Here is a 22,911-nt window from a genome sequence, read left to right on the forward strand (position 1 = left end):
CATGAATTATATCACCTAATACTGTCAATCTGACATAATGGTATCTTGTCAGTACATCATACATACAAGTAAGTTTAGTTGTCAAAAGGACTTTAAGCAGCTGATCCAATTTAATTTTAGAATAGACATTCCATTTTAAAATACATTTTTTGCAGCATATGAACTTGCCATTCCATTGAGATTGGTGGTTGGTAGGATGGACATGCAGAGGGCTATATCAGTTGAGTCATGATCATTAAATGCGTCTGATGTTCCATGTAAACGTTTCACAATATTTGTTAAGCCATATGAAACAAAAACATAGTTGATTGTGGATTTTGTCGGCCCACAGCATAGTGCAGGTTCTCCCGGTATATTTCCCAAAACATGACCATTCATAATTTCCAGATTCAACGTTATGACTCATTCATATAAACACCTCCCACCCAAACCAGTATTATTTACCAATGACAAATCAATTCCCCAAATCTCATCAAGTTCAATTATAGACAAGTGTGTGTGTATAAGCTTTGTGGGACACAAGCATCAAAATCACCCACTGTTCTCGCGGGAAGTTTTAAAAAAAAAAGGGACATTAAATTATAAATTGTAGCGATTGTGTCAGCAAAACTAAGGTCTGAACTATTGCTGGGAGGAATATATACACTGAACAATAATACTTTATGCTCAGTGTAGTTCTAAGGAGGTCAGGACTGTGCTGTTCCTATTTGTAACTTGAATGGATTTGTCCACAGCTGTTCAAAGTCATAGTTTGACCAATGCTTATGTATTCTGTCACCACCCCCAACACTGCAGGCCCTTTATTAAAGGTTCATGGATTACATTACTTAATTTCAGTTCCATTCTAGCAGTATTCACTGAACAACAGGGCACCAGGTTAGTTTCCTTGAGCAAGGTAGAGAATTACACATTTCTTGCACCTTTTTTGGTATTTCTTTATGATTATTTGTCGAGTTGGGCTGTTTTGCACTGGGTGGGATTACTAGTAAACTTGATTGTACTAGTGGTGGGGTGGCCAGCAAAAATTGATTTGCGATCTGCGTGAGCATGACGTTTGATAGAAGGAAAATGTATTTGCCAGGATGGAGGATGATCTGAGGTGTAGGAATTTATCGACAATTGTTAGGGCCCTGAATGCTAACCAAGATCGAATGGGAAGTCAGTATATAGATAGCAGTACTGGGGACATATGAGATAGTCTGACAGTCATAGCATTTGCTGGACTGGAAAACAGCACTTACAGATAATTTATGTGAGGTAAAATCTGAAATTTGCCTATCCAGCGCTAATACCTCTAGGAAGACTGACAGCCCTGTGGGACTATCGGATTTTTTATTTTTTTATTTTACTTTCAAAGAGAGATCTTTTGTCTGGGTGGTGTTAGTAACAAGGTCTTGTGTGTTTGATTGGTTGGTTACTTGTTTGACAGTGGTGATTAGGATTTCTAACATGGTTTTCGGTGGTAAGCTGTTTAGCTAAGAATCATAGGGAAAAACAACAATTGATGGACAGAATGTTGCACAATGGCAAAACATTCACCCCCAGTCACAGATCTGGGTTTAATCCATCGTTATTTTGCTCACTACACCACCCCAGTTCAGACATGGCCATATGCAAATCAGTCTTGACCCTGTGCCTCAAGGGAACAGTCCAGCCTGAACTGCCAAGCCATGTCTTCCCTGGACCGGAATCAAGCATCCTAGGACCGGTTTCTGGCTATCAGCCGTCTTCAGCCAGGATAGCTTGCTTCCAGTGGTATGGAGAGCACGGGACTCACGTCTGAGCTTACCCGTCCCACTCGGGGTGACAAATGCAAAAACAGCAATTGATGGACGGAATGTTGCACAATGGCAAAACATTCACCCCCAGTCACAGATCTGGGTTTAGTCCATCGTTATTTTGCTCACCACACCATCCCAGTTCAGACATGGCCATATGCAAATCAGTCTTGACCCTGTGCCTCAAGGGAACAGTCCAGCCCGAACTGCCAAGCCATGTCTTCCCTGAACCGGAATAAAGCATCCTAGGACCGGTTTCTGGCTATCAGCCGTCTTCAGCCAGGATAGCTTGCTTCCAGTGGTATGGAGAGCACGGGACTCATGTCTGAGCATACCCGTCCCACTCGGGGTGACAAATGCAAAAACAACAATTGATGGACGGAATGTTGCACAATGGCAAAACATTCACCCCCAGTCACAGATCTGGGTTTAATCCATCGTTATTTTGCTCACCACACCAACGAACCAACAAAGTTTTCGTCCAGTCACACAGTCTAGGATGCTTGAGTCGGGTCCAGGGAAGACATGGCTTGGCAGTTCGGTCTGGACTGTTCCCATGAGGCACAGGGTCAAGACTTGCAGTCATGGGGTGAATGTTTTCCATTGTGCAACATTCCGTCCATCAATTGTTGTTTTTGCATAAGAATCATAGGGGGTACAACATTTTGTGTAGTAGTCAAGATGGCTGACATTGGGGTGGGGTCAAAAATATCAGGCTCAGGTATGTTTAATAAAAGGGGACAGCAGTAGTTTAGCGTTCATTTGTTGGGTTATGTAGTTCATACAAACTAAAGAAATACTAGTATTTCGGTCAGCATTGATTTGTTGATCCTCATATGGCTTTGTATCTACAGAGGTTTTAAGATAACTGTCAGTGTTGTGAGATGAGTTCATTTGATTTGGTAAAATTCAAACACTTCATAGGTGTAATTCCAAGACTGAAGGACAGTACCCATTCCTACATCTTAAAATCATTCATCAAGTCTTTCGAGGCAACTTGATTATTACCCATGTCAGTCCCAATAATGGGATCAGGGTTAGAACTTGATTTTTGACTCTTCAAACGTGTGATATTAAAATGATCTAGGTTCATCTGATTTTTAGGTCTCGCCTGTGACCGCTCATGCGCTTTCGTTTGCAAGAGATATTGTATATAGAAGGGGGTTGCTGTTTGCCCATTGCTTAACATTCATTGGCTTCATTGTCACTCTTATTTGTGGCCTTCTAATTGGACAGCATGTGCTGGCTTGACTTTCTCTTCTTTCGGCTGGAGTATGGAACAAGAACTGATTGGTTCTGCTTTATTACTGTACTTCCACTGATTGAGCTGTGATTGAGGCACTAATTTTATTTCTTCTTCCATGTTGTCCTTGTTCAACCTCTTGCCATTTGTAGCTATGTTTTACTCTTTCATACACGATTTAAAGACGCCCTTTTCTTGTTTGAAATGGATGTTTATTTGACAATAGATGTTATCTACTTTTATTGTGACAACAGATGTTATCTGCTTCCAAATGTATTTTCATATAGACATGGATATGGGTACAATTTCTTTCTTTATTTGATAGGATTTTTTTGCCAGATGTTATATATTTTTTCCTTTTTTTAGACATAGAGAGACTAACTGATATGCTCAGAATCACAGGGGTTTTGTGCAAAGCTAATATGTGTCACCTTTGAGACTATTGGCGCTGCTGTTGCCTTTTTTTCCTGCTGGACAGCATGGACATTACTTTTGCAATGATTTGTAGCTATGCTGTATAGTAATGTGGCCGCTGTGCACCATTGTTAAAAATAATAATAAAAAAGGACTATCATACACCCAGCGCCAATGTCCTTTTGTTTTAAAAAAAGTAAAGTGCATCAGCCCAGGCTGCATCATAGCTCTTTTTTAACTTGGATTCAGCCATACTGCAAAGCATCTGCGCTGCTGTACAGCATGGCTACAAAACATTGCCAAAGCCAATAGCTCTCAAAAGCGTGACCTATTGGATTTGCCAATGCTTGTTTCCCTGTGGAAACAACTTGGCCTTCTTGACCTGACCCCCGTATGGCTTACTGAAGCATGTATTACCACATGATTTGTTAGTGAACAGCAGGGCCACTGGAAATATGCAATTTTGCGGCTGTGGCGTTTCCCTCATAATTATAGATTTGCCGCCTTTGCCACATAATCTGTCATCTGTTGCATACACAGAAAGTTTTAAGAAAAGAAATGTTTTTACCTCAAACGGATCAAAAGTTGCTAAAAACGCTGCAACACATTTTGCCTTGAAGTGGAAGACCCTTTTCAAAGATTGACTGGTGCCCTATCTGTTGCTTATTGCTTTGGGTTTTTAACTGGGTTTGATGAGGTGTGACATTATTCCAGACATTGTTAACATGTGCAGAAATGAGAGAATATTAAAATAATATTATAAAAAAATTGTACAGCATTACTCTGCATAATTTATTATTTTCGTTCCACATAATTTAGTAATCCCTGCTATATAATTTGGCCCTTCCCTGCCGCATGATGCGCCTTAACGTCCTACCTTTTGATAATAACTGATCGATAGTTTAGCAGTAGATATTAATTACCCAAACACTGGATTAAAGATTAATACAGTTTACAGGTGATCTTTATTTCCCTGGCCAAAACGGTGAAAAGTTGCAAACATTTCTAGCCCATGTCTGCAGAAGCTGGCCTATCGAGCTGTCAGTTCCATCACTCCATTGTTGTGATAAGTGCCAGCTAGTATGGTGTGCAGCCAAGGAAGAGAGGGGCAGACATTGGCTGATGCTGGGGCATTATAGTAGTGGGGCAGCCCGGGGAAAAGAATTTCAAAACTACTTACCTGCCATGTTTAGCATCAGTGCTCTTCTGGCCTCTGCTCCTCGACTCCCAGCATGCCAGATAGGGTGACCAACTGGCATGGGTGCAAATTCAGGACGGTCAGTGTAAAAATTCAGGACAAAGGGTCAAAATTCAGGACAGAAGGTTAAAATTCAGGACAAATATTTGGGACAAAACATACATTTTGCAGACATATCGGAGGAGGTTGCACAATAGTATATAAGTAAATAGACAACCAAAATAAGTACAAGTTAATCGTGCACGTCCCAGTTTTTCAGTATGTGCTCAGCTTTGCAAAGCGACATCAGGCCCTTTTTGTAATCAAGATTTGTGCAGGAGAAGTCACACCACATGCTATCACTATAATAAGGCCCATCGCCAGTCTATCTGTGATAATCGTCTTCAGACTCAGAATGACAATGGGCCAGTCCACAGTCTGTGCATGGTTCAGGAGGGGCTGCTGCAGTCAGCCTCAGTCTGCAGATTAAAAGATAAGTGCGAGAGGCCACAAGTGGAAACTTTTAAACTCATGGAGCCTCTCGCAGGGGTAAAGCATACCTTCCTGAAATTCCCCAATTTGATTTTAGTATGATGTCTGTAAGGCGTCCGTAATTTGGGTACCCCAAATTACGGACGCCTTACAGACATCATATTAAAATAACGGACGGTCCGTGAAATTTACGGACTGTTGTGCACCCTCATGCCACAGTCTCCCCTACAGCAATCCAGATGCTGGTCTTGTGCCAGTATTACCATGCATGAGAGCAGCGCCGTGATTGGTGTGAGCGTCCTAGTTAGGTGCTCACTAAGGGACTATGATCCTGTACTTGCTCTCTACCCGGCTGCACAGCACAACTCAGGTGGAGATATCAAAGTGAGCATGATGATTTGGCTGGCCAAACTGTCAAATGCACTTGAACAGTGCCGCCGCTCCTCCTTCCTGCCGCTGTTTCGTGTCAAAATGGACGGCCCGCCCTCAGCTCGGCTGCAGGAAGTTAGCGAGTTAAAATAAAATGATAATAACCTTTGTTATTATCATTTAATTTATAAAATATTAACGTTGGTTATTATAATTTTATTTTTCATTTTTCACTGCTGAAAAGCAGAGGGGCGACGCTCCTCCGCCATAGCGGAGTAGCTGCCGCTGGGGGCTGAAGACACCTCTACCCAAGCTCGTCTTCTGGGATTCTCACCAAATGAGACAACACGAGTGCAGCAGTTCAGATGCACTATATCAAGCAGAATAAGTAGATAAAGCGATAGGTACTAATTTGTAACTGATTGTTATGAATGTTATGGATTTTCTATCCTGGGTATTCTCTTGATTGAGTTGCATGTGCTAGTCAGTCATTCAAACAAGCATTTGCAATGCAATAGGTCTCACATTTACGCGAGTTTAAGCTATTGGCAATATACCTTTTATTTAAGTTTTAAAAACAAAAATAAAAGGCATTGTTATTTGCAATGTCAATAGCTCAAACTCGCGTAAATGCGAGACCTATTGCATTGCAAAGGCTTGTTAGATTAGTGAGTAAAAACGCTCCCTTACGGCCCGAGCGGCAAATTAATTAAATAAACAAGCGCGGATGCTAACGTGAAAGTGGACCGCGCTCCAAATAAAAAAAAAATAGTGCTTACTAACTTATGAAGGAGACTGTGTAACGCCACAAGTAAAAGATCCAGTCTCATGGGAGGTAACAAATGGCGACTAACAAGCCTCATTACCAATCGGAAGCCAGCATTTACCAAGGACAATGACACCAGCCAATCAAAATATGGGCAGAGAGAAGGCGAGGCTTCCACAGCATACTAGACTACTGCATGCCTCGCAGAGCGAGCAGTGCATGCGCCTTGCCGCTAGGCTCGACTTAAAAAGTATGATGAACATTGAGTTTATATTAGTATGTTCTGTGGTGGGCAAGTGTAAACAGAAAGGAGCACAGTCACTTAGGGTCAACAGGCTCAGTCTTCAGTCTTACGTACTTACGTGCCTTAGTGAAATACTGCCTGGTGCTGGCATGCCCAGAGAGACCCTCCGCCCTGTACCAGGATGGGAGGGAAAGGACCAGGAAATTTAGTACTAGTGCCCCCTTGAGAACCAGTCATGCATGCTGCCAGGTGGGCAGGAGCAGCAAAAGAACAGAAACTAGGGGAGCAGAGGAGAGCAGTGGCGAACACTTTGTCACAATAGGAGCAGCTCACACTTCACTCTTGAAAATCTTTCAGAAGAGAGACAGGTGTGTGAAAGAGATACCACCACTATCAAATGAGCTCTGAGCAACAGGCAAGATGGACTGCAGAGGTGCACTGTCTATTGGACACTACAGGTCCAGTTATCTAAGGATTTCCCCCCAAGATTGAGCCAGCTTACTAACACTTTTCTTATACCTGATTCATAAATTGTGAGCAGTTGTAAATCCATGCGATCCGATAAATGCTAATGTAGTCTACACCCTTGGTCATAGTTTTAAACTTGACAGGGGGGTGTAAGCAGTGACGTAGCAAGGTTAGGTGGTACCCGGTGCGGAAAATTTCTTGTCCCGTTCACCCCCCCTCGAGTACAAATTGCAGAGACAGACTTCAGCGGAAAGAAACACCCCCTCCCCTTTCTTATCCAAACGCTCTCCACCATTTTGTCCCCTCTCTCTGTGATGACACCTGGGGCGGCCCGCACCCACCGCACCCCCCTTCCTATGCCGCTGGGTGTAAGTGGAGTAGCCAGTGAAATTTTATTCAGATCTAGCAAAGACCCAGTCAGTCAAAACTTTTGGGAAATTCACAAACAAATAAATGTAAATGTATCTGCCACACCACTCATCAGATTTAACTTATGCCTCAGTCATCCAGGTTCTGTGTTAAGGTTAGGAAAGTGTATACCAGTGCACCAATTGTCACAGACGTTTCATAAAAAGAGTAGACACTGTCATTGTTATTTAGAACTTAAGTGCATTATCTCTGATCAGTATAGCCTTTCAACAGAACTCTGCGTTAGGGAAAATATTTTCAGCTGCACAGAAAATCATAATGCTAACCAAATCTCTTATGCATGCATATGTTATGCAACGTGCACACTACCCTATGCATATGGGTAAGAAGCTATAACATTTCTTCCAAAAGTTTAGCTACTGATGCATACTTCAAAGTTTTATGCATTTACCAAATAGATGTAAGTTTTGATCATGTGACACTGTAGCTTGGTATTGTCTATGCTGCAATTGCAATTTTGCACATTGCCTTTTAGCAATCAAATATGCAGCAAATCCTGTTTTTCCTTTTTAACAATGGCTCCGTTTCATCTTTTTGTGCTGAACTCAGAATTGCTTGTTCTTTTGGGACATTTTATCTTTGCATGCTGAATGCTTTTAATCTGTATGTCCGTTTGTTAAGGTTTTATTAAACATACAATAAACGACTGCTACACTGTAGCTTGGTCTGGCATGCCACCACTACATGAAGACCACTACATCGTGGTACAGTCATCGCCAACAGCACATTGTGGTACATTACATCATTAAAGGTAAGCAGTCGTAATAAGTTAAGGGTAAATGTTAATAAATTAAAAATTAGTGTCAAGGTAACAAATAAATAACACTGAAATGGGATGTCGACAGTTGTTAATTGCATACTATCACTTAGGCGCAAATGTTGCCATACATTAATCAATGGGAAGATTCTCGGAACTGCACCTGGAAATCTACGACTGTTTTCACCCACAGTCCTGCAAACCTGTGAGAATTCCAAAAAGTCTGAAATCTGCACGGACCTCAGTTTGAAAACCTTCATACACAGGTTTCCGACTTTCTCTGAACATCAGGTTTGCTGCAGGCCAAGGACAGGTTTACAGAGATAAACATTTTAAACATTATTTTCATGTCCCATTTAAAGCCTTAATTTTTCTCTCAGTAATGATGAAGTTGTGCCTCTTGAGCTCCTTCACCATGGCAATCGCGAGCCAATCACATATCTTCATGCATCAATCATTTCCTGCTTTATTACTGTTTATATTTGCTTGCTAATCTTTCATCAGTTGTTGTCTTATCCTTCTGCACTCGCCAATATACTTCCATCTTTTCAGTAGATGCCCCGTGATACTTCCATGGGTACTAAAATGGGTACTTGATCTGTTCAAGAAAACATTTAATTGTAAGAGTGATAGCAGAAAAATATATTGTATATCCTGTGGTTTGCTAGTTTATTTGCATCCTGTGTCTGATACAGGTCCTGTGTAATATGAGCATGACAAGGTGCTCCCTGCTGTTTCTCTCGTACGAATAAACTGCTCAGATCCACTCTCCCTAAAACTCTGCTACAGTTCACAAAGCAGCGCTGACAGACGAATACACACAGACAGTTGGAACAGTAATTCTAATAACGCTTCTCTCTGTTCAGGGTTACTCGGTAAATATTGGGGCCGCACCTGGTACTCCTGTGCAAAAGGTTGGGCAAATAGCAAACTCGCAAAGGAAGGTTTTGGATTCCGAAATGTCATACACTGTGGGAAGTTTGATGAGCCGGTTCAATGACTGCTGCGGACATCTGTAATCTAGAGGTCACAGGCTCAATGCACACCTGGGCTGTCATTTTTTAGGTTTGTTCTGCACAGTCCTTGCCCTATGCTTGCGAAATCTCTTGTAAATAAACTTAAAAAAACGTTCAAATCAGGCCCAAAGCCCACCCATTTTTTTACCATTGGTTGACCACCATTTCACTTTTGTTCCCTTGCTTCTTATTGGTCAGTGCCTCTTCCTCGTCTCTAGCTTCATCCTGGGCTTCAAGTCTTTGTCCTCGCCATGGAGCCAGGACCAAGTACAGCTCTATGTGGCCAGAGTCCTTCCACTGGCTGCAGACTCCTGCTGGTACTCTTTTTTCATGTGCACTCTTATAGAGCGTGTGCGTCTGCAGTCCCTCTTTTTCAAACACGCTCTCCTCCGGCTCTCTGTTGTGTTTTGATCTACCCCCACCCTCCTTGTTCTCTCTGTTGTGTTCTGAACCACCCACAGACACCTTCAGGCTCTCCCTTGCGTTTTCAATAACCAACCCTCTCATCCCCTCCCACTCTCTGTTGTATTTTGAAACCCACTCCCGACCCCCCTCCAGCACTCTGTTGTGTTCTCAAACCCACCCCTCTCCTTCTCACCGCAGTGTTTTCGAACCCACTCCCGTCTTACAAAACAAGTCGTATGTCGCGGTCAACCCTGGCCGCACCATTGCGATTAGCTTATATTTACTTTGAGCCATGTTGTACAGCAGACCACGCTGTTGTGCAATATCTTTAAAAAAACATTGACAACACCAATAGATCTCACCTAGGCGGAACATATTGGCTTTTGCCAATGCTTGTCTTGTTCCAGCATGTGATATTATGTTGAACAAAGAGCCACTGAGTCATCGCTATAGATATCAAACATGGTATAAATACGCCTTCCAGATAAGAGACAATATCACTCACATGATGGTCAATCCTTAATTAATAGACGTTATTGGCCACAGCTACGAACAAAATGTGCATTTAATTACCAATATACAATTCATTTGGTGGGCTGTGCTGTAGAATTTTTTTCAATCACTATGAGTGTCATGGGTGAGTATGTACTAGAGCAAGTTTCAGTATTGGCATTTGTTATGTTGTTATAGTATAGTATTGGCCTAGCCGTGCTGATTATGGGTCAGACCCCTCTATTGTTCAGAAGTAGAAATGCTTAGGCCAGCCTGATATTCTGAGATCGTTTACTAATAAACACACATCTTTTACTACAGTGGGAGGGTCCAGTTCGGTGTGGTGCCTCAGTACAGTGAAAAGGTCTTGAGAAAACGAAATTGTAGAAAAACAGATTTAAAAAACCCCATGTGCTAATACTTGCAAAATGCATCTAGTATGATTTGATCTCACCGGGTGGATGTAATTACTTGTAGCTTATTTTTTTGTTTAAATATCTATTTTTCTAACTATTATAGATGAAGGACACTAACTAGCATGGCGTAAGCTGTATACTCAGATCCACAGTGAGCTATATGCTTTTTATTTCCTTTGTTGAGAGAGTGCAGGCGCATCTTGAGCCACAACACGCCCCCTTATGGCTCATGGCCCCGCCCCACACTCAGCAATGGCAATAATCATGATATTCAGTTCTCCTTTTCTGAAATGCACTCGTGGTAACTTGTCTCAATCATCACCTGTCGGAGCCAGGGCCATTTTAACAGCATTATAGGCCCGCGGGCAAAGCAGTGCACTGGGCCCTGCCTACACAACCACTCACTAACAAATAAATAACACTGAAATGGGATGTCGACAGTTGTTAATTGCATACTATTACTTAGGCGCAAATGTTGCCATACATTAATCAATGAGAAGATTCTCTGAACTGCACCTGGAAATCTACGACTGTTTTCACCCACAGTCCTGCAAACCTGTGAGAATTCCAAAAAGTCTGAAATCTGCACGGATCTGAGTTTGAAAACCTGCATACACAGGTTTCCGACTTTCTCTGAACATCAGGTTTGCTGCAGGCCAAGGAAAGGTTTACAGAGATAAACATTTTAAACATTATTTTCATGTCCCATTTAAAGCCTTAATTTTTCACTCACAGGAATCAAAATGTTTAATGGAAAATTAGTGTTAAATTCTGGTCTACATGAGGGCTTTATGCTCTTGGAGGCCCCGGCCAAATAGCCAGTGTGCCCATGTGTTAAGACAGCACTGGTTGGAGCCACTGTTTCATGATTTTGAAAGTCCTTTTCTTTCTTTGCATCACGTGCTGTGTCACCCCATGGAGTTTTATAAATAGTTGTATTTTTCCCAGTCCAACTTTGCAATTACATGATTAAGGCATTTATTCTATGCTATCAGGGATTTTTAAGTGTGCGTGTTTTGCGGCCGTTTAAACCAAAACAATGGCTATGGTGTGTGTAATGGGGGTTGTTTGTAAGATTACTGTTGTCAAAAATATTGTGTCCTAAATAACATTTACAAAAATATCATCCCATGGGGTGTAGATTTTCTGTTACCTTAATGGGGCAAGATTTCCACTGCACCCGTGTTGCTCATAAGCACAGCTGAGGCAGCAGGGCAGAGATACAAGATTGCACCCCACTAACTCCATCCCCTACACACTAGAGATACCTCCGTAATCATAGTCTCTACAGAGAACAGAGACTGTCAATGCTGCACTGAAGACACCTCCTCTGCCTTTTTATATCCTTAAGGCTGTAAGGTGACAGAGGCACCTCCAGGCCCATGAAGGCGCCTTGCAAATGCATGGAGCAATGACAACAAAAGATGACTACTTCACATGCCTGCTCTGGCAATACAGAATATCACCGATGAACCTAATACACTCTTGAAAGGCACAGCACCACCAGCAGAAATGTACTTTTATTCTGTTAAGCACAGGCAAAGAGCTCGGGAGGTTTCTTCACTCACATGTGTACAGTGCGGGCAGTGAAATCGCTAAGAAGATACTTTAAGGCATGAACGTGCATAACTTCTCAATGCAGAAGTCAGTTTATTCTAGTTGACAGATGTCTTCCTATGAATCAGACGCTGGAGCAGATGGCGATCCAAGGAGATGGAAACCCCCTTTGGCTTCCATTTTTTTCCTTGTGTGCCCCAGTACTTGCAGAACTTGCTTCTACTGGTCAATGCCCTCTCTTGAAAGATGGTCTAAAGTGGTCTTGGTGTTGGGCCCTTTTGAGGTGGCAGCGTTGCCCAGTAACCCACCTGCTCTACAGTGTGCTACGTAGGACTGATCATTGGCCTTGGTGTTGGGCCCTTTTGAGGTGGCAGTGTGGCCGATCACCCCACCTGCCTTACAGAGTGCTACGTAGGACTGGACATTGGCCTTGATATAAAGTCCTCGATCACCACTACTGGCTGATAGTGACAACTAAAAGCGAACAGGGGGAGCGGCTGGAAAATGGGTAATATCTACTCCTAAATAGGTGGATCTTAGGAGCGGTAAGTAGGGGTTTAAGGAGGGACATGCAAATACACCCACCATCAAAGAGTAAGCCTATTGCTATTCACAAACTGCCACAACCAAAAAGGTCCCAAAACAAAAGTAAATGTACTCCAACACAGCTGTGGAGTAAGTAAAGCAATACGTATGTCCACTCACACTTACTGCAGCACACTTCATAGAAAACAATGAAGAAAGGGATTTAAAATAACCTATAGTAAGTAATGTAAATTAAATACAATCATTTTGACTTTTAGTATATATATGTATGTATATTGTGTAATGTTAACAATTATTCATCATTATTAAGTAATGATATAATTATTTTAAAATGTTGTGATAAACTTAATTTAAAATAAAAATTAAATTACACTGTAAGACTTTTGTTAAAAAATTTAAAAAAATTAAATGTATTGATCCCATAATTTGAAACACAATGTAATTCATAGTAAATCAACATACTAATGTTACTGTGCATGAGATTTTTTGTAACTATTCTTAAGAAATGAATCAATTAATTATTGCATAGTCATTTATCTTGATGAGTTAATATGCTGGAGCATTTTTGTTAGTTCTAGATCACCAATAAATATTAGTAATCATTGTGCATTTCTATTGTATATTAAAACATTTCTATACATTTTTTAAAGATGCATAAACTTTCATATTTTCCTTATACTTTCTTTTAAGGGGATGTCAACCTCAGTGGTGGAAAACTCCACCTATGTGTGAAATGTTAATTGTAATACCTTTACACGCATAACTCCTATTGTAGGAGGTGTTGCATGGGGTGGACACATATAAGTCTACACTTAGGTGCAAATCTACACTCAGAAGTGGTAAATAGCAAAAAGAATGTAGCATTATACTTGGGTGTAGTATCAAATATACTCAAGTTAGTAAATTGATAATTATATATTTATCTTTGTGTAACAGGCCCATGAGCTTAGCTTAAGAAGAAAAATGAGTTGCTTCTACTGTCTTAGGAGCAGGTGTAAGAGAATGGCATGGTGTTGTTTAAGGCATAGAATGACTTCCTGAGATCTCTTGCTAATTTGGGCTCTACGATTAGCATCCTGACAATCAAGGCTGAACTGGGGCTTAAACCCATGGATGAGGAGGCAGCTGTAAGAACTTTGGCCTGTTCAATTAGTTGTAGTTCAAAGCTGTTGCAGACTTGTATAGAGAGCATGTCGGGGAAATCATCTATCTTTAGTCAGTGAGCTGTCTTCCAAGATTTATTATTTATTTATTTCAATGTCACATTATGCAGATGAAAGATAATAGTTTAAGAGATACAGCAGTGCTTAATTTGAGCTGGTGCTTTCTGGTGCTTGGCACTAGTACTTATGCCAGCTGACACATGGTGGTGCTGTTTGTGTAAAATGTAGACATGAGCATAATAACAGTTGTTTATTAATTCAATATAAATTAAAAACAACTAATACCTGTCACCCATGCCATTTTTATAGCTCTGGGGTCCTCGAAAAGTCAACACATTTGTAGGAGTGTAATGGCTAGTAGTTCTGTAGGTACTGTCATTGGCAGCGCTGGCAGTGGCAATAAGTGGTGCAAGCTGCGGTGGCCTCCTAACAAGGTCCCTGGCACTTATGTTTTTTACAAATTAAGCACTGACATCCAACTTCTTTGATGAGACAGTTGGGAAGCATAATGTAAATGGTGGTGGGTAACAACATATTACATAGTGCGAGACAGTGGTATTTTATAGGAGGTCATGGAGACTCGTGAAACTGAGTTATTGCATCATAAGAATATATAGGCATGGTACAATAATAGCATTTGCCTTGGAAGAGGGAATAACAGTTGCATTAATGGGCTATGCATCATAACGTGATTATAGACATCTTATGGTTTTATAAGCATAAGGCAGAGATGAAATAAGGAGAGAACAGGCAGAGCGGAGAATGAAAGTGCAGACAGAAAGAGGTTAAAGCTGCGGCCGAGGAGACTAGGACCCAGCTGTTTCAGCTGCCTTGAGGTGTGTTTGGTTAGTGTCAGACATTATTTAGGCGAGAGGTGTGGCCAGCGGCCAGAGCGGCTGACCCCTGAGCGCAGGGCTCACAGTTCGATCACCGGCGGTAGCTCAGCATCATGTGACAGCGGGCAATAGCTCACTTATTCTCCCAACGCCCCCCAGGGGTGATATGTTCTCGCTTAACAGATATGAATTATTTATTATAATTGTGTGGTGTGGCTATTCTGAATGCTGCATACTGGAAAGAGATGAATAAATACTCCTTGATTCAATTAGACATCAAGTTATACCTAGTTTATATCTGAAGGTCAAAACTATTTAGTGGTGGGAGCTTTCTATGACCATTTATGATTAGGTTGCCTATTAGTTGTGTGTAAAATTGTTCCACGAAAAGCCATGGTTTGTATGCCTCCTTACTGCATCTGCAGTAACTTAAGTGAGAGAAACCACTTATATAGCACAAACACCTTCTTGAGGCAGAAGTGTCCCGGCGCTCAAGGGGTACCATAGTCAGAAAGGTTCTGTCTTGGGGAGTGGTACGTTTGACTAACCTAAGTTGGAATTGTTAGGGAACATGAAAGTCTTTCATAAAATTTGGAACATTGACTGGGAGCGAAGGTGGATCAGCAGGCAGTTCCAAGCCTTTTGAGTGTGTACTAATTAGCTGCTTCCTAATCTTGCTTTTTGAAATCTAGCGACTTTGATAAGGAAGTTCTTCTTAGATGTAAGCTCCAGCGTAGATTTGTGCCATTTAAGTTTCCAGGTCCATAGAAAGGCATGGCACAGCGGCCAGAGCAGCTGACTCCGGAGCCCCGGGGTTCACGGTTCGATCGCGGCAGCTCAGCTCAGCATTATGTGACTCTGGGCAATAGCTCACTTAATCTCTCCAACTGCCCACAGTGCCTTAAAACCCTTGAGGGGGTGTGTGATCCCCTCTTAGCCCTCTCCCAGGAATAGGCTGCAGAGACACCAATGGAAATGAGTATTCTTTTTATTTTTATGTATGTTGTAGGCTTGGGGTGGTTCTGTCACTGGAAATGAGGAAAGTTCAGGGTCGCGGAAGAAGAGACAAAAAATAAATGTTCCTTAGATTCAGGTACAGTCTTTCAGTCTCTGGGAGGGACGCTCCGAAGGTCTTCCTGGCAGTATGGAATCACAATGTTACCAGGGTGAGTCCTCCTCATTGTCAGGGCGCTTGCATATGGCCGGTACCCTCAAGAGAGCAAGAATGAATAACTGGGTCAGCGACCAAGAAACACAGACTTGCAAATATACCACCACCAGGGAGGGTGTGTAGGTGGGGGTAAGTGAAGGTTGGTGTAGCAAGTGATGTTCATTAAAACTGAAACTAGCAGTGAGTTAGGGGACTAGTGGGTTGTGGGACCGGTTTCAAATCCTGCCCACCACCAGCCCACCGTAAGGAAATTAAACAGAGGTACTTGCCTCTGGCCACGGCCCACTGGGGTCATGGCTGTCAGAGTCTTGCCGCCCTTCTCCTCCTCCTGGGGTCGGCTGGACTCACACGCGTCGCCACTGGGCGGTTCTGCTACCAAGGCTTCCTCACTCACGACGTCTTTGCTCTCGACCGTGGTTCTGTCCGATGCTCCGGGTCCGTCTTCTTCCAGAACGGGGTAGAACGCAAATGGCTTTCCGGTCTCCGTATTAGAGCCTCGTCTTCCTGGTTTGGCGTCTTCTTCTCCTGAACGACTAGACTGCATAGGGCTTCTTCCTGCAGTCTAGTCGTGGGCGCCATCTTGAAAGTCCCGCTCGTGCAGAGCGCGGGACTACAGGGTGATATGTTTGTGGTTTACAAATGGGGATTATAAACAGGGATTGTTGTAGACTCTCCACTAGAAACTATTCAGCTCTTTATTTTGACCTATCTATGAAGGTCTTGAGACTGGCAAACATAGATGGGTCCTTCCCCAGCCCCGAGGTCTGCCATAAAAAGTCTAGGCGTTCAAATTGATGAGAATCTGTCCATGAAATCTCAGATAGGCACTGTAACGTCTTCCTGTTTCCTCCAATTTAGGAAAATCAGGAGATTATTTTCAATGGAGGTAAGCATTCAAATTATCATTGCGATAATCTTATCTAGAATTGACTATGCAAACGCCCTCTACCCGGGACTCCCAAAAAACCTAAATCATAGACTTCAAATGGCGCAAAACCAAGCAGCAAGAATCTTTTTTCAACAACCGAGACACTGCCACATTAAACCTCTGATGAAGAAGCTACATTGTCTCCCAGTGGCTCAACATACTATATTTAAAACACAATATATCATCTTCAAATCTCTTCACAACATATGCCCTAGGTACATATCTACCAGAGTTCAAAAATATTCCCAGAAGGGCAACCTTAGGTCAGCCCAAATGAACTTTCTAATGTCCCTGAGATTCAAACGAAAAAGGCTGGGAGGGATGCGCTTTTCTGTTCTAGGTTCTCAGGTCTGGAACTCATTCTCTATTGCAGTCAGACTAGCAGATAACTACATGTGCTTCAGAAGGATGCGGAAAACATGGCTATTCTCACATGCATACAGCTAACTACTTGATCAGATGATGGCTTCTTAACCCACAGCCAACCCACAGCGCAATTGGAAAAGGGCTAATCTTCCTGACTTCTACGCCTCACTGGCATCTTCGGCACCATTGCCGCTATCCTCAGTAGAGAACCAGGCTGAGAAACTCAATGAATGGTTATGCCTGGCTAGCGAAAAAGCTGCCCCCTTGAAAACAATCAAAACAATGCGCCCCCATGATGCTCAACGCTGGTACACGGACCAACTTAAAGCAGACAAACTCGCCCTGCGGCAAACAGAGCGCCGCTGGCGTCGCCATTACGACCCCCAACTTAAACTCATATATACTGAGTCCTTAAAAACTTATAAAAAATCTATTCTGGAAGCCAAGACAGCTTACTTCTCACAAAAAATTCTGAATTCGAATAATAAAACAAAAGACATCTTTTCAATCGTAAATGAGCTCTCCCTTCCAGACCGAGTCACCCCCCAACCTCAGCCGACACAAGCTCTATGCAACTCACTCAATTCCTATTTCATAGAAAAAATAACAACCATAAAACATAACATCCCTACCCCTGCATCTCCTACGCCTCCTCCTCTACCTCCCCAAAACACTAGCACCTTGTCCAAATTCCCACCGATCTCTCTACAAGAGTTTTCATCACTTCTTCACAAAGTCAGTTCGGGATCCCCTAATGACTGCTGCCCCCCTCAGGTTCTCAAAGGAGCCTTCCTTGCTTGCCCGGGCCCTCCGCTAGCATTACTCAACAACTCTCTTGCTACCGGAGTGGTCCCATCTTCTTTCAAGCAAGCTGCCATTTTACCAATTCTTAAGAAACCCAATGCAGACCCTACCATACTCAGTAATTACAGACCTATTTCCCTCCTCCCCTACTTAGGCAAGATTCTGGAAACTTACGTGACCCGCTGCCTGAGCTCTTTCATAGAACAATCTTTGTTTTTGGATCCTCAACAAGCTGGATTTAGACCCCTCCATTCCACCGAGGCGGTCATAGTGGCAGTCATGGACACCCTTAGGAAAGGAGCTGACAAGAACATCGCTCAAGCCCTTGTCCTATTGGATCTCTCTGCGGCGTTCGACACGGTCGATCACACCATCTTGATCGACCGTGTCTCCAACGCCGGCATCCAAGGAGTGGCCCTTGACTGGCTTAAATCCTTCCTCCACCAACGCTCACAGTCCGTTCACTTTTCCACCTTCTCTGTGCCCTACACTCTCCTTCACTGTGGAGTCCCACAAGGCTCGGCACTATCCCCTCTTCTTTTTAATTTATACCTCCAACCACTGCTAGCCACACTCCACCACTTCCCGGTCACAATTTACAATTATGCCGATGATCTGCAGTTAATTTTCCCTGTCGATTCCCTCCCCCCTTCCTGCACTAATTTCCAGTCTACTATGCTAATCATAGCTGAGTGGATGTACCACAGCCACTTAAAGTTAAACCCCACCAAGACTGAGCTCGTCTTGGTGGGTGGCCCCAATCACCCATGGAATGCCTCCTTTTGGCCTACATCTCTGGGGACGGCACCCACCCCTGTGAGCTCAGTCAAAAGCCTGGGGGTGACCATCTCCCAAGATCTTTCTATGAGACCCCACATCAACGCGGTAACTTCTGCCTGCTTTTTCCATCTCAGGCGAATTCGCAAGATTAGTAGGTTTCTAAACAAAGAAGCCCTGACCCAGGTAGTCATTGCTCTCATCACCTCCAGGCTTGACTACGCCAACATCCTGTACGCAGGAATTCCGGCATGTCACCTTCATCGACTTCAGTTGGTGCAGAACCAAGCTGCCCGCTTGATTTTCTGCCAGCCCAAACACCAGCACGTCACTCCCTTACTCCGCAGTCTGCATTGGCTCCCTGTCTCAAAACGGTGCATCTTCAAACTGGCATGCACCACCTTTAGGGCCCTAGAGGACGCGGCCCCTAAGTTTATTTCATCAGCTTTGACCCGTCATACTCCTGCCAGAGCTCTGCGCTCAGCATCTTTGAATCTCCTTGAGGTCCCCAGATTTAAAAGAAAAAGGCACGGTGGCCTGAGCTTCTCTGTCTTGGCTCCCGCCACCTGGAATTCCCTACCCCTCTCTCTTCGTCTCTGTCCTAAGTACGATAGCTTCCGTACTCTCTTAAAAACTTTGCTCTTTCAAGCGGCTTATGATTAATCCCCCTTTCCTGGATCTCCGCAATCTTTATCAAGAGCGCCAAGAAACCGATGGTGATAGTGCGCTGTATAAATATTTTTAATAATAATAATAATTTAATAATAATAGCCAAGAGACCTTTTGGTGAACATGTGCTAGACAAATGGCCTATAACATAACATTTACTGCTCGAGACTAGTACTAAAAGAAATTTGCATGCACAATGTGTGGAAAGCAAGTGTGGCACCCTTGTATGCTGAGCCAAGCTTGAGCAAAGGACTATGATGTTGTGTACAAATTATCCCATGCATTTCTGTTGATGAGTTACACACACACATACACACACACACACATTCACACACACACACACACATTCACATGTCATAGAGAATAAGCGGGAAAAGTCGATGGGGAGAAAGAGTCACAGGCTTCACTCACCTGTTTTTTCGGAACACCAAGCAAGTCAGCAGATATAGAAGGTATAAGGTCCTGTTCAAAGATAAAATCACGGTTGTCAGTTTGATAAATACTGAATTGGTAACAATCACTAATAGTGCTGTTACGAGGCCCATGTCACCCGGATATAGGCCTGGAACATCAAGACTTCTAGGAGGACAGGACTTTATATTGAGAGCTCCTAATGTGTACAAAGAAGCAAACAGACACACAGAACTGCCTAAATCCCCCACAACATGAGGTAACTGGATAAGGGGAAAAATATAGATGAGGGAATGGGAACTAGGTTGCTGAACTAGCCGTTCAACACATTTGAAAATTGCCAGGCAGCTACTTGGTGCTTGCTAAAGACTCAAAAGATTTCTGCTGCCTGGAAATGGATTCCCTAACCTGGAAGTGATTGTTAGCGGCCTAGCTCATTGCCTTAGCTTCTGGTGTCTGGAGTTCCAAAGCTTCCACAGCATCTTCCGTCCAAATCTTCTGTTTTGTGCAAGTGTATTTGAGACCTATGGTCTGCTTTATCTCCTCACCCACATTTTCTTTGTCCTCCATCTAACTGTTGTGTGAGCCAAGTAGTCCCTTGAATTCCTGACACCCTAAAGGCCGAAATTCAGTTTGCTTTGACTTGATATGTGCTGACGTCATGTGAAATGGAGAAACAATCTGGAAGTAATATAATGTGTATACTTAGGGCCCGATTCTGATGCGATTAGGAAATCTTCCCGATTTAATCGGTTTGGAAACGGTTTCTAACCGACTCGGATCGGGAGAGTCCGACCGACCGAGTATGCTGCATCCGGATTCTTCCGGATACGATTTGGTTGGACTCCATTTGACTTCTATGGGAGCCTATGTTCCCAACCGCATCGTAATCTGGCCCTCGGCCGGGAAGACTCGTTCCCGATCCGATTCGGAAGGAGCAAATGCTGTTAAGAGGCCTTCCTAACCGCATCGTAATCTGGCCCTAGGTGGGAATTATTTCCTAACAGCATCAGAATCGGGCCCTTAGTGGTGAAGCTTAATCAGGGACTGGCATTCATTCTTTTAAGCCCTCTTTATTTTTTTAGCAGTGACAAAGATCGTGTACACTATTATAGCATCGGAGCATGCCAACCAGCAAATGACATACAAAAATACCAAATTTCCTATTTTAAAACATTTATAAACAGTACTTAGACATAATTTAAATATAAGGCAGAAGAGAAGAAGTGAAAAAGAAATGCATATGTCTACATATATACTAGAAGGGGTATCTGACTGTGAATTGTCAACATCATATTTTCTCAAAATAGGGCACAGAAAACTTTCCTTTATACATATCAGGACGAATAAGCATACAGCGAAATAATATAGCGGGTAAATAATCTGAACCCTATAGCACTGTATTAGATCATCTCCGTGGCCCAGTTGCTCAAACGTTTTAGATGTATGTGTGATCAGATTAGTAATATATTAAGTGTTAAGATCAAATTAAATGAGTAATTTGGAAAATCTATTGCCTGAGTGTCAGCGGCATATACATTTATACATAAGATTCCTAAAACAAAAATAAGATGTGATTGATGGAGTATCCACGCATTTACCCTTCCCCACAGTAGTCAACTGCTGGAAGTCAGTTGTATCTTTCCGAACAATGGCATAAATGTTATGGTCACTTTACCAATTTTACTTGCTGTTTACTGTATTTAAGATACATCTTAAGTTTTTTTCCTTTCCGTGTGTTTTCACTGTATAACCTTCTTCCTCCTGAGTCTTCTTGCCTAATTCCTAAATGTATTATATTCATACCATTGCTATTGTTCCTAGTGATATGTTTGCTATTTCTACTACTGTGGAAACCAAATGATTAAATAAAAGTTTCAGTATGGAATTCCAAAAAAGAACATTGGCAATCCCATTTTCCTTACCAAATACTGTTAAAAAATCATCCTTTAGCCCATGTCAAAGAAGCAGTCATCGATCCCCGGTCGCTATCAGATCATGCCACAGTCTCCCAGACTCTTCAATTCTTCAATTACATGTCACCCAACCTTGATTTTCTCGTCGGCGACTTCGAGATACGTTGCTGCAATCTCCCCCTCTTACTCTCAGTACCGTGCGCATGGCTCTGATGTATTATCTCTGTATCAACGATTCTGGGGAGACACCCTTCTCGTAGGTTTGGGAGGCCCTAAAACTTGGCTTGAGTGGCAAATTTATCAACATCTCGGCAGCCGAGAATCGTACACGCTGAGAAAAGTGGCAACACTTGGAGCATTCTGTCCCAGAACTCGAGGTGATCCATAATTGCTCGGGCACCTCCAGAGTTTGGCAAGAATTAGAGACGAAGCGACTTCTTTTGAGACGCCTAGACCTGGATAGGGCAGAGTATGCTCTGTTGCAACAAAAAGAAATGTTATGATTGTTGTGGACGTATGTTAGCTCACCATCTCCGAAGCAAAGTCCACTCCGACTCCGTGAAGACAGTCCGCATTGGCCAGGACATAGAGGTCTGCACCAATGCAGAGATTGCCTCAGCATTTCAGGAAGTTTATAGATCCCTGTATTCCTCTTCTCATGGCCCTAGATGTAACCCTTCACAATATCTCCATGGGGTAGCTTTGACTCTATTGCCACCGATGGATGCGACCCAGCTAGATCAACCGATATGGGTGGATGAAGTAGTTGCAGCTATCGCCTGCCTTAAACCTTCTAAAGCAATGGGAACAGATGGATTCACTGTCCAGTTCTATACAACCTTCTGCAAGGAGCTGGCACTCCTTTTAACTCTGCTCTTTAACTAATTTCTCGACATGGGCTCCCTGACTGACTCGATGCTTGAGGCGTCCCTCTCTGCAATACTCCAGATGTCCAAAGATCCTGAGAACTGAGGAGGAGCCAAGATGGCGACTGAGACGGACGTGTAGGCTCCCGGCTCCGCAAGCCTTTGTTTCCCGCACCGATATCCTGACCTTCATCCTGTGATAGCGCTGCGGCGGGAGGACTATGAGAGTGCGCTGTTGTGGTTTGCGTTCCTCCGGTGTCCCTGCCTGCCCGATAGCCGGAGATATCGACGAGACTGTTTGGCGGCCTTTGTAGCCCTGGAGCCGGGACCTGTGCTACCGTACGCCGCCGGAGGCTGCGGGGGTGACGACGGACGGTCGAGCCGGGGCGGAGCCGGCATCTTGGGACACGCTGCCTGCTGTGGGGGAACTAGATG

General features: G+C 43.2%; 1 protein-coding gene across 1 annotated transcript in view; it reads left to right on the top strand.

The window, feature by feature from the left end:
• The window catches only part of GCH1 (GTP cyclohydrolase 1), a 219,160-nt gene that overhangs the window by 39,042 nt on the left and 157,207 nt on the right, over positions 1–22,911 (top strand). The gene's annotated exons all lie outside the window — the stretch shown is intronic.

The sequence above is a fragment of the Lissotriton helveticus genome, chromosome 9 (assembly GCF_964261635.1).
Source record: "Lissotriton helveticus chromosome 9, aLisHel1.1, whole genome shotgun sequence".
Lineage (NCBI taxonomy): Eukaryota > Metazoa > Chordata > Amphibia > Caudata > Salamandridae > Lissotriton > Lissotriton helveticus.